Raw genomic sequence first — 11717 nt, 5'->3', positions numbered from 1 at the left:
CAGCGGGTGCTGCTGTGTGGGAAGCAGCTGAGCAGAAGTTTTATAAGTTCTTGATTACCCATTAACAGGAAGCCCTTCCTGTGCCCTGGATCCCACCTACCTGCCATATTCCATGCTTAGAGTGCCATGGCATGCTATCCAATGTAAGGGACAGGTTAGCAAGTGTTGGTAACCTCCAGTATTCAGTACCATCAATTATACCTCACATGGGGATGCTCCATCATGCCAGGGATTGCCCAGACCCAGAGTCACCAGGATTGGGACCCTGCTGTGCTAGGCTCAGTTAAAGACCAGTGTATTCCCCTACCCCACAATTGATATTATGCTGTGTCTGTCATTTGGGAACTGCATTCCTGGGCTTTACCATAGTTTAGGGCAGAGCCCCTTTCTGTGCTGTACAGATATCAGCCGTAGTGCCCCAGTAGCCATCCCCATGGGGTCACAGCCTCTCCTTAGCAAGGCCCCCTAACATGGTATCACAGTTCAGGCACCATAGGAGTGGACCTTTGGGACTTGGGGGCCTGGCCTTTGTGTCCTATGTATGTATCCAGGAGGTGCCAGTCCTACCTTGAAGGTCCTCTGGCAGCAGTGTACCTGTTTTGTGGGTCAAGAGGGCTTCCAGGACGTGGAAGAAATCCAGCCTGAGGCTGTACACTGGCCATAGAATAGGGAGGCTTCACACCAAGTGGTGCCTCGTGTTTGTTCTGTGATAGCACCAGCATGTGCTAGGCACACAGGGCTCAATGCCCCTAGGGCTGCCAGCCTGCATTGTCGTGCCCATGTGTGACTGGCAAAGCCCATGGTTTCGGAGCCTATACCCAACTGTGGAGTACAGTGTCACCAGGCACTGGGACCCTTCCCAAGCTAACCCCCTGTCCACCATGTAGCACAGCTGCAGCTGGCTGGACCCCACCAAAGACACACTGCCTTGGAGAGTTCAGCTGGGCCCTCAGCTTGGTGGCACAAGAAAGACCCACTCCCAGCCAAGGGGAGCCCAGTCAGACTAGCTAGCCAGAGGATGCTGGACCATGCTAGCTGGACCATGCTAGCCAGAGGATGCTGTGGCCATACAAGGAGCCTCCATAGTGGCTGAGGTCTGCTCTGTCCCAGCTCAGCCCCCAATGGGATGGCACTGGGTGTCCAGTTTTCAGCCCAGTGCAGAGCAGAGTTGGCTGGTCCAGGTTATGGAGGGGTATCTCCCAGTGTTGTGGCTGGAGCCACCTTGCAGCATGGGCAAACAGGGTGGAGGCTACTCTTGAGAGAGTCTCCTTGCCATGGGGACTCCAGAGGTACTAGGCTTAGTGGTCCTGGCACAGCTGTGTGGCTTTGGGGGCAAGAGTGGTCAGCTGGAACTGCACTAGGTGGGTGCATTTTGAAATCCCATCCCTTTCCCTGTACCCTGTACCTTGCCCATGCCTCCTCCCTATCCCTGTGCCCTGCGCCATGCCCTTATGTCCTGTATCCACTCCCTCGCCCTGTGCCTCATCTGCACTTCTGTGCTTTGCTTTGTACATGATTAAAATAAGCACCAAACTGTGGCAGCTGAAGAACTGCAGTGCCACCTGAGGTAAAAACCTCCACACTGGGGTCTGCCCCACATGGGACATGGTAAACTTAAATGCTCTCCCCGCCCCTCCCCAACGTAACCCTCTGTGATTCATAAATAATTTCCCTCTTATTTTGATTCAAGATCCAAAACACCAGAAAAGAAAGAAAAATAATTTCCAGTCAACTTGAAAGACAACATCTCCTGAAAAATTCAAGGCACTGAAGAATCAGCACAGCTGCCGGGGGGGTCCAACAGCCTGTCTGCGTGACCTGGGCTGCTCTGGTCTGTTGCTTCTGAAGCTTCCCTCAGTGTCACATTGTTTTTAAAATGAGAGGGGATTCAGGGAAGGTCAATTACAAAAAAAACTCTCATTGTTCAGATTTAAAAGTTGGAAAAGAAACCGTCTCTAGTTTTGGGGGGATTTTTCAGAATTCAAGGGGTTTTTTTCCCCCTGGTTAAAACAAATAGCTGTAACCAGTAAAAGTTCCTGGATTTTTCATTGTGCTTCAAGTCAGCCAAGCCTCACAGAGCACTTGAGTTTTTAAGTTTTGTTCTGATCAAAACAGTTTGCTGAAATCAGCAGTTCTCAGGCTTTTTAGTATTCTCTTGGGGTTTTGCTTTTGCCCAAAGGCAATAGCCAAAATCAACACAAATTTACAAAACTGTTTTCATCAACCAAAACCTACATTTTCTGGGGTAAAATAAAAGTGGTGCAGGGGGAGCATTACCAGGTTGATGTCATCCATGGGTGAGGTTCCTCTGCCTATATGCTATGGGCAAAGCCATCCCTTGAGGTGTGCGGGGCCTGGGGCATATCAGCCTGTGTGGGGTTGGGGGGTAGCAAGTGGCCAGAGCATGGTGTAGGGGGTGGCAAGCGGTGGGAGTGGGGAGTGGGGGAGACGAGGGGGGTGGTGAGTGGCCAGAGTGCGGAGCTGGTGGCATGCGGTGGCCACAGCAGGGCCTGCATGGCACTGTCCATGGGGCCCCCAAAGCACAGGGCCTGGGGCAATCGCCCCAATTTGCCCCCACCCAGGGATGGCCCTGGCTATGGGTGTATGAGGCTCACTGTGGTCTGGGGGCCTAGCTGACACTCAGGACCCCAATGGGCCATCTCCAGCAGGAGAAGGTGGTGGAAAGAGGCGGGGTATTTTTGGTCCAGTTTGCAGATACTGTCCAGGGCATCGAGTACCCCTCATAAACTCCCAGCTGGTTCCTTCCTTGCTACCTCCATGTTCCACCCCTGGTGAATCTTACACCCACTAAGTTACTTTCCTGCCTCTCTTGCTCTCTGCTCTCTCTCATCCACGCAGATGCACACAACTGTCACCTCTTACCCACAGAGTGCAGCCAGACTTTGGGAAGCCCCTCTTATTGGACAGCTTAGCTTCTCCCAAACCTGGTCCCTGGGCCTGTTGCTTTGGGAAGCAGCTTCCTGTCATTGCCAGCTCTTATTACACATGGGGCATTGGGCTGCTTCTTCCATGAGACTGATATATTGGTGCTTTGCAAACTCATCAACTTTCCCCTCCGGTCTGTGATTGTCTGTGGATCCAAGGCCACAGATCTTCTCCTTTCTCATGGTGGGGAAAATCATGCCATCCTCACCATCCTGGGTTTGCACAGGCCCAAGAGCTGCAGGGTCCTGTTACCTCAGGTGCGGTACAAAATGCCAGACAACAAGGCAGTCCTTGCTCCAAGCAGACCCTCAAGGGAGTCATCCCAAAATGGATTAGCACTGCCAGTGGGATGCAGGACAGAGGTCTGAGGAGATGTTAGGGAGCCATGAAGTGGGGGACCTCACTGGTGACCTGTGGCAATGACAGTGAATGGGCAGAACCCAGAGGAGATGGGTGTTTGGTAGCATAGGGCAGTCAGCTAGCTCTGCTCAGGCCAGCTCTTTTGCTGGGGGCAGGAGGATCATGAGGACATGGACTGGCTTCCTCCCATGTGGAGGGCACCCATGACCTCTTTCAGAGCTGCCAGCAACAGTGTTGTATTACCTCAGCGGCATGCCCAAGAACTGCTGTCTCATCTCAGTCTGGGCAGGAGCAGCCTGATGAAGGGTTCCCTCTGAGTGGCATGCATGGCTGTGCAGGTGTGCTCATGCTGCACAGCTTAGAGGAAACACTAGCCTGATGTCAACCTGTGCCCCACACATCATGGTCAGGCTGCAAGGCCATCCAGGTCATCTTGGGGACACTGGGGTCTAAGCCTGGAATTAACTTGGAGAACCTTGGAGGTGGTAGCAGTTCCCAATGCATAAAATCATAAGGGGCAATAAGAAAAGGATTTACCTGGACTGGGCAGGCTAGGCCAGGCCAGGCCAGGTTGGTTCCTGTGGCAGGAGTTTAATGGGAACTAAGTGATTGCATAGGGGTATATAGGCTGGTTCAGGGCAGAGGCAGGGGTGGGAGGAACTGTCACCAGCCTGGAGCCAGGGGTTGAAGGTAAGCAGGGTGGTGAGGGGGGAGCATGAGCCACAGAAAGCCTAGGAGATGCATGAAAAGCCAATCTCACAGCCTGCTGGGAGGCAGTGATGGAATTACTCTGAGGGTGAAGGCAGGCTGGCAGGTGGGGGAGGCAAGCAAGACGGCCTTCCCTCAGCAGATAGGCCAGCTCACGGACACTGCAGCTGAAGAAACTGTGCTCGGCTACACTCATATGTTGTGAATGTATTGACAAGCAGAGGTGAACAGAGACTGAGGCCTTCTCATACCAGGGCCCAGAGTCACCAGGATCAGGGCTATATCATGCCAGGTGCTGCCCAGAGTCATTTCCTGGACAGCCCTGTCTGCTGTCATTAGAATTAGGTAGGGAATTTTTCTCCCTGATTTAAATCTGGGGTAAGTGAGGCTGAGAGACTCTAGCCAGGGGTAGAAGGGGGAGGAAGGGTGGGGATTGTGCTGAGTGCCAGTCCAGGGCCCTAGGCAGGGCCCCCCACAGAGAGGGAAGGGTGTGAGCAGGCATGAAAGGACAGATGGACAGAGACAAATCTGCTGCATGGGAATGGATGGATAGCAGTAGAGCTCCAGGGGCTGTGTTTCAGGATTGGTGGCACTTGCTGAGCTGGTTTCGGGGGTTGGGTCAGGAAAAAGAGGCACCACTGGCAGGGCTGGGGGTTGTAGGAGTAAGGGGTGCTGGCGCACCTAGGAGCTGCGTGCCGGGAGTGAGAGGCACCGGGCTTGGGGGGCTCCAGTGACTCCCTGGGAGGGGAGGGATCATTGGGACAGCCACCACTGCTGCTCAGGCCCTGTGCCACCAGGCTGCACCTCTACCAGCCTGGCGCCTGCCGCAAGTGCCTCAAGTCATCCATCTGGCTGTGCCAGTGCAACCTGGAGTAGCACTGAGCCACCCATGCTTTGGGTAAACCCTGCTAGTGTCCTGCCTGCCTAAGCAATTTCCTCTGCCCCAGGCTGGCCCCGTTCCTCTGGCCAGGACCACTGCCAGTGCCAGTGGTGCCACAGGGAGCTCATGCAGCCTGGCAGCAACCAGGATCACAAACAGGGCCATACCCAGCTGGCCAGGCCAGGACAGTGTGCCATGGTTTGTGCAGGCATAAGGCAGGAGAAGACAAAGCAGGCTGAGAACACAGCCAATTTGTGCAACCTCTGTGAGAAGTTCTTTCCATCTGAGCATGTCCACATAAGGTGGCCACCTCGCCATCTGAGCTCCACAGGATGAAGGCTGCCCTTCTCCCTTGTTCCAAGTGAGACTTGAGGGAGACCCCCCTGCCCACATGCCCACGCTATCCCCAACAGTCCCCCACCAGGCCCTGCCCTGCCAGTACCTCTCCCACTGCAGGTTGCCTGCGTACCCACAGCTGGCTCCTCGGGGGCATCTCTGGGGCCCACCTCTGTCCATGTCCCACCCACATGTCCCTGTTGACAACAGAGAGGGGCACCATCCGCTATGCATGATGGGTGAGTCCTCCTGGGGCAACCAGCCATTATCCCAAAGCTATGGGCCCAGAGGCCCCCATGCAACTTGCCCTGTCTGCTGCAAGCAGCAGCCCCTGGTGTGGATTCGTGGGGACAGCCCTGCATCCCACCCTCAGCCCACGGCCTGGGCTCATAGCCTCCTTGGCAATATTTCTCTTTGTGTCCCCCATTAATCAGACAATGTTCTTTGGGTAAATCTGATATCTTACTTACTTTGGCAAGGGAAACACCATGACTACTAGGGCGGTTTTCCTAGTTGCACTTGGGGATAACCGCTTTTCTGGTATGAGGTAGTACCCACAGAGATAATTTATAGTAAACCTCCCACTTGCTGCTCGAGCGAGAAGATCTCGGCTTTATGCCCACTTTATGGAAATGGGAGATTCCTCCCTAGCTTGCTCTTGTGGGCATTTATGGCTGAGGGCAAGCAAAACTCGGGGGGTGTCTGAACCCCAAGCCTCCAGGCTTGGGCCTGCATGTAGGATGCCTGCCAAAGGATTTGGAAACATTTGAAGCCCCAGGTGGGGTGGAAGATGTTTGCTGGTAATAGGGCCACTTATGGTTCTTGACTGACTAATGGATTTGGAATTGATTTGGCTGATTTGGTTTGGAACATGAAAAATTCTCTTTAAAAATATCTTTTATTAGACCAACACAAATAGTTGGAAAAATTCTTCTTAGCAAGAATTTTTCCAACTATTTGAGTTAGTCTAATAAAAGATAGCAGATTTATGCAAATAACCTTGCCTGACTATGTCCTTAGACCAACACGGCTACAACCCTGTTAATCAGTGGCCCACAGGTTGGGGACAGGCCTGGAAGAAAACCTTGCTCCCCACTCTCCAGCCAGCCAATCCCAGCAACATGCTGGGCAGTGCTCAGCATATCTACCAACTGTTCTGTCTCCACCCAGGGATCCACAAGCACAGGCCAAGAAACTAGAGCAAAGAGAGGGGCCTTTTGGCTTGGCCAGAGCTAGGATAGAACTCAGGAGTCCTGGCTCCCGGCTTCCCTGCTCTAACCTGCCAGATTCCACTCCCCATCCAGACCTGGTACAGATGTGTCAGGGTGACACACTACACAGGATTATCAGGGGGGTACTATGGGGTGTACACCTCCCCCCACATACAGCCCACTCATCACCATGTCTGCCGGGCAGAGATAGTCATGAGGGGCATAAACTCAGATTCCTTTGTCCCTTGGCATTTCAGATCTCTCCTGTACTAGGCGATGCAGCAGAGCACTGAGGATCAAGGATGAGTCTGGACAAGGATCAGAACTGGATGGGAGACCCAATGAGCTACAGGAAAGATATATATTGTGCTCCCATCAGGGACCTATCATGCCTGACACTGCCTAGGCCCAGAGTCAGTGGGACTGGGATCCCAGGCATTGCACAGACCAGGAGTGTAAGACCTTGTGTCCTGAAAAGCTTGCAATCCCAAGATGAGACAATGGGTCATTTTCACTGAGAGGGTGGCTATAGTCTAGCCAGACTTTGAGGAATCTAAGTCTTTCCAGGTGTCAGCCAAGCCAGGACCAAGGCCTGCTTAATCATGAGGACAGTCCTGTAGGGTCAGTTCATAGCTGATGTAAGCTATTATAGCACCATTGGCTCCTGTGTTTATTCTTCACCTTTATGTAACTCAAACATTCAAGAACATGTGAGGAGAATATAGTTGGTGGAGAAATGCCATATAAATAGAGCTGGCATTTCCAGATGTTTTTCTCGAACTTGGCCAAATGTTTGCATTGCAAGACATTGCCATCAAATTGTGTGTTGAATCGATTGATTGATTTATTTTGAGGCAATATTTTGCAAAACACATACATACAAAATGTTTAAACTATTTTATCCATGGGGAATTCTGATGCTGAAATTTAATTTAAAACATTTAAAGCAAGCCTGAGCTGAACAATCAAAATTAATTATATTGAGTAGAGAATTTAAATGAAATGGAAACATAATGAAGAGAAGGAAACATTGGACAGGGGAAGGGGAGAAATTATGTTTTTTGGCAAAGAAAAAAATGTTTTTGCCCTCTGATAGGAAGACACAGGCAATGGGTGGAAGTAGACAAGAACATAAGAAATGTCGTAGTGGCTCAGCTCAGAGGCCCATCCCCCGGTATTATGTCACTTTCAGTGACACACAGCAGATGCTAAGGAAAAAAAGTATGTATTCAGGGCCTGTCCAGACTAGACCATCCCCTGCCCCTTTCCCTCTACAGCTTCCAGGACTTGAAGGCCTTAGGTCAGTGATTCTCAACCAGGTGCCACAGCACCCTGGGGTACCTTAAGATACTTTTGGGGGCGCTAAATTTGTGTGCCTTTTGAAGCTGAGAAACTGCTCCATTGTATTTAATTTTCATTGGGTTAATGGACAGAGGGCAGGACAGTGGAAAAGTGTCCGTCCTATTGGGAACAAGGGCCCAGGGTAGAACATAATCTGCCTTCCCTGTCAAGCCAACAACCATCTCACAGAAACACACCCTGTCTGATTTGCTCCCTTGCTTCTGCCTCACATACTTCCCTCCCATGGCTTCCTGGGGACCAGCTATAATGGAAAATTTTGCCCCCCAGAATGAATTAAGTTTTGCAAAAAATATCCAAGGTTTTCTGTACTCTTCTTATTTTGGGATTTCCCAAGTGGGTGGATTTTTTTGTGCTTTCTAGGAATGTTTTTTCCTTTTTCCCCTTCCATCTAAGTTGTTTCCCCTTCCTTCTGTTACTTTACAAAACTGAAAATTGGCAAAATCAAGAGGAAAAAAAAAGGAGCCTGGCTGGGAATGAAAAAACTTGGCAGGCTGGTATGCAGTGAAGGCCTGAGGCTACGCGGGGCTTGACCTGCTGCCTGACTCATAGCTTTCATAGCTTTCATAGTTTTAGGGTCAGAAGGGACCTAATAGATCTTCTAGCCCAACCCCCCGCCAGGGCGGGAGAACAACAAAAAACCCTAAAAACAAAAATGGGACTCAAATGAGTCCATCCAGGTAGGCATCCAGCCTCTTCTTAAAGACCCCCAGGGTAGGGGCCAGCACCACCTCCCTTGGAAGTTGGTTCCAGCTCCTAGCCGACCTAACTGTGAAGTAATTTTTTCGGATGTCCAATCTGTACCTCCTCTCCATCAACTTGTGCCCATTACTCCTTGTTATGCCAGCGGGGGCTAGGGGAAACAGCGTCTCCCCCAAACCCTTCTGGTTCCCCCTAGTGAGTTTATAGACGGTCACCAGGTCCCCCCTCAGCCTTCTCTTGTGGAGGCTGAATAGGTTCAGGTCCCGCAGTCTCTCACTGTAGGGTCTGCCCTGTTGTCCCCGGATCATGCGGGTGGCCCTCCTCTGGACCCTCTCCATGTTGTCCACATCCCTCCTGAAATGGGGCGCACAGAACTGGACACAATACTCCAGCTGCGGCCTGACCAGCGTCGCATAGAGGGGGAGGATCACCTCCCTGGCTCTACTCGAGATGCACCTGTGGATGCACGACAAGGTCCGGTTAGCCCTGCCAACCATGACCTCGCATTGTCGGCCCATGTTCATCTTGGAGTCAATAATGACACCAAGATCCCTTTCCGCCTCCGTGCTCTCAAGTAGGGAGTTCCCCATCGTATAAGTGTGCTGCTGGTTCCTACTACCCAAGTGCAGCACCCTGCACTTGTCCGTATTGAAACACATCCTGTTCCTGTTTGCCCACCCCTGTAACCTATCCAGATCCTTCTGCAATCTCTCTCTCCCTGCTAGCGTGCTCACCTCCCCCCAAATTTTGGTGTCATCAGCGAATTTAAACAGGTTGCTTTCCACCCCAACATCAAGATCGCTGATGAAGAAATTGAACAGCGCAGGCCCCAGGACCGAGCCCTGGGGGACTCCACTACCCACCTCCCCCCAAGTCGAGTATGATCCATCCACCACCACCCTCTGAGTGCGACCCTTCAGCCAATCTGCAATCCATCTGACTGTGTAGGCATCTATGCCACAGTCGCCTAGTTTATTAATTAGGATGGGGTGAGAGACGGTGTCAAAGGCCTTGCTGAAGTCCAGAAAGACTACATCCACCGCGACACCTGCGTCCATGGCCTTTGTGACCTGATCATAAAAGGCAATCAGGTTGGTCTGACATGATCTCCCCCTAATAAATCCATGCTGATTGCCCCTGAGCATCATTTCTGATGCCGGCCCATCACAAATGTGCTCCTTGATGATCTTCTCAAAGAGCTTCCCCAGGATTGAGGTAAGACTGACGGGCCTATAATTGCCCGGGTCCTCCCTTTTCCCTTTTTTGAAGATGGGGACCACATTAGCTACCTTCCAATCGTCTGGCACCTGGCCCAAGCACCACGATCGCTCGTAGAGCCGTGCCAGGGGCCCTGCAATAACCCCAGCCAGCTCCCTCAGCACCCTGGGGTGGAGAGCATCCGGACCCGCTGACTTGAACGCGTCCAGCCCCTCCAGAAGCTCTCTAACCCGGTCCTCCCCAACCTGAGGTCTGAAGGCGATCCCCTCGCGTCCGGCTTCTATCACAGCAGGGAAGTCCCGGTCCCTGCACAAGAAAACGGAGGTGAAGAATTGGTTAAAGAGGTCCGCTTTATCCTCTGACGCAACCACCAGATTGCCCCGCATATCCTGCAGGGGCCCCACATTACCCGGCGCCTTCTTCATCCTCCCAATATATTTGAAAAAGGACTTTTTGTTATCCTTAATCCTGGACGCTAATCCGAGCTCTATCTCCGCCTTGGCCTTCCTAACAGCCCGCCTGCAGGCCCGAGCAGAGGAGGTATACTCCTCTTTGGAGATTACACCCCCCTTCCACCGGGCGTACGCCACCCTTTTGGCAAGCAGGCATTCCCGGACACCCTTGGTGAGCCAGGGGGGCTTTTGGACACTCCTGCCCGCCTTGCTTCTTGTCGGGATGGACACCCCTTGGGCCCCGAGTATCGTTTCCTTAAGGAACGACCACTCCTCTTGGACGCTGAGTTCCTCTGCCCTCAAGGACCCCAGTTCCTCTCCCACTAATCTCCTCATCTCACTGAAGTTGGCCCTCCTGAAGTCTAGGGCCACCACCTTGCTGCGGGCCCTTGACACTCTACGCTGGATGGTGAATTCCAGCACGCGATGATCACTATTGCCCAGGTGGTCAAGAACCTGGAGGCCTCTTACCAGGTCGTCGCCTGCGGCCAGGACCAGGTCCAGCAGAGCATCTCCTCTGGTGGGACTGTGCACCTCCTGAATCAAGTGGAGGTCCTGCAACTCGGCCAAGAACCTCCTGGAGCGGTCCGTCCCGGCTGACTGCTCCTCCCAGCAGATGTCCGGGTAATTAAAATCGCCCATGACAACTACATCCCTTGCTTTTAGTGTCTCCGCAAGCTGGCCTGAAAATTCCCTGTCCAGCTCCTCCTCCTGATTGGGGGGTCTGTAATAGACCCCCACCGTCAAATCCCTCTCGCCTTGCCCCCCCTGGATCTTGACCCAGAGCACTTCAGCTCGCCCTTCCCCTGACCCCATACTGCTGGCAGAGGATGTGTAGTGCTCCTTGACATAAAGTCCCACCCCCCCCCCTGATACCCACAGGCATGCCAGAATAAGGAACATGGCTTTAAGTGAAGAGGTAATGTACAGGAAGAAAAAGTAACTATAGTATACTACATACAAGTAACTTTTTATATGTGGTTACATGTAGTTACCTGAAAGTCTGACCAAACTTATAGAAGTGATGCCACCAAATTTAATATTCACTTGTGCAAATACCTACAATGCAAATATCCAAATGACAAAACCAGCATGCACATGCTGATTAGGTTCTCAGAGCATATACTTGAGTTTATACCATTCTAGGCCCTTGGTGCTACTCAGGGAGAGCTTTAATGATACCTGTAGCAGTGCTAAGCACACACGGTAACAGAGAAGAGGCATAAACTTAGCTTGCTAGGCATCTTTTCACTAATCACTAGTTTAGGTTGATTACAAGTCTGCGCGAGATACACAGTGAGTCAACAGCCACTATAGCTCCATTCTTATACTAGTTTTGGGTTACAGAAGGACTTTACCAAGTGTCAAAACCAGCAGCATAGGGACCTAGCCAGGTGCCCGGTACACAGGGGCAGCAGTGACTTCCAGTTGCTGCTGCAGTTTACAATTGCAATCACATAGCTGTCAACAACCACTTTTTTTGCTTGTCCTTCCCCTGTCCCACCCATCCCACCCCAAGTCAGCGCCCAGGCTGGTTGCCATGTT

This window comes from Alligator sinensis, unplaced genomic scaffold (assembly GCF_000455745.1).
Source record: "Alligator sinensis unplaced genomic scaffold, ASM45574v1 scaffold709_1, whole genome shotgun sequence".
In the NCBI taxonomy this organism is placed as follows: Eukaryota; Metazoa; Chordata; order Crocodylia; family Alligatoridae; genus Alligator; species Alligator sinensis.
The sequence above is the reverse complement of the archived record's forward strand: the minus strand, read 5'-3'. Positions refer to the sequence as shown.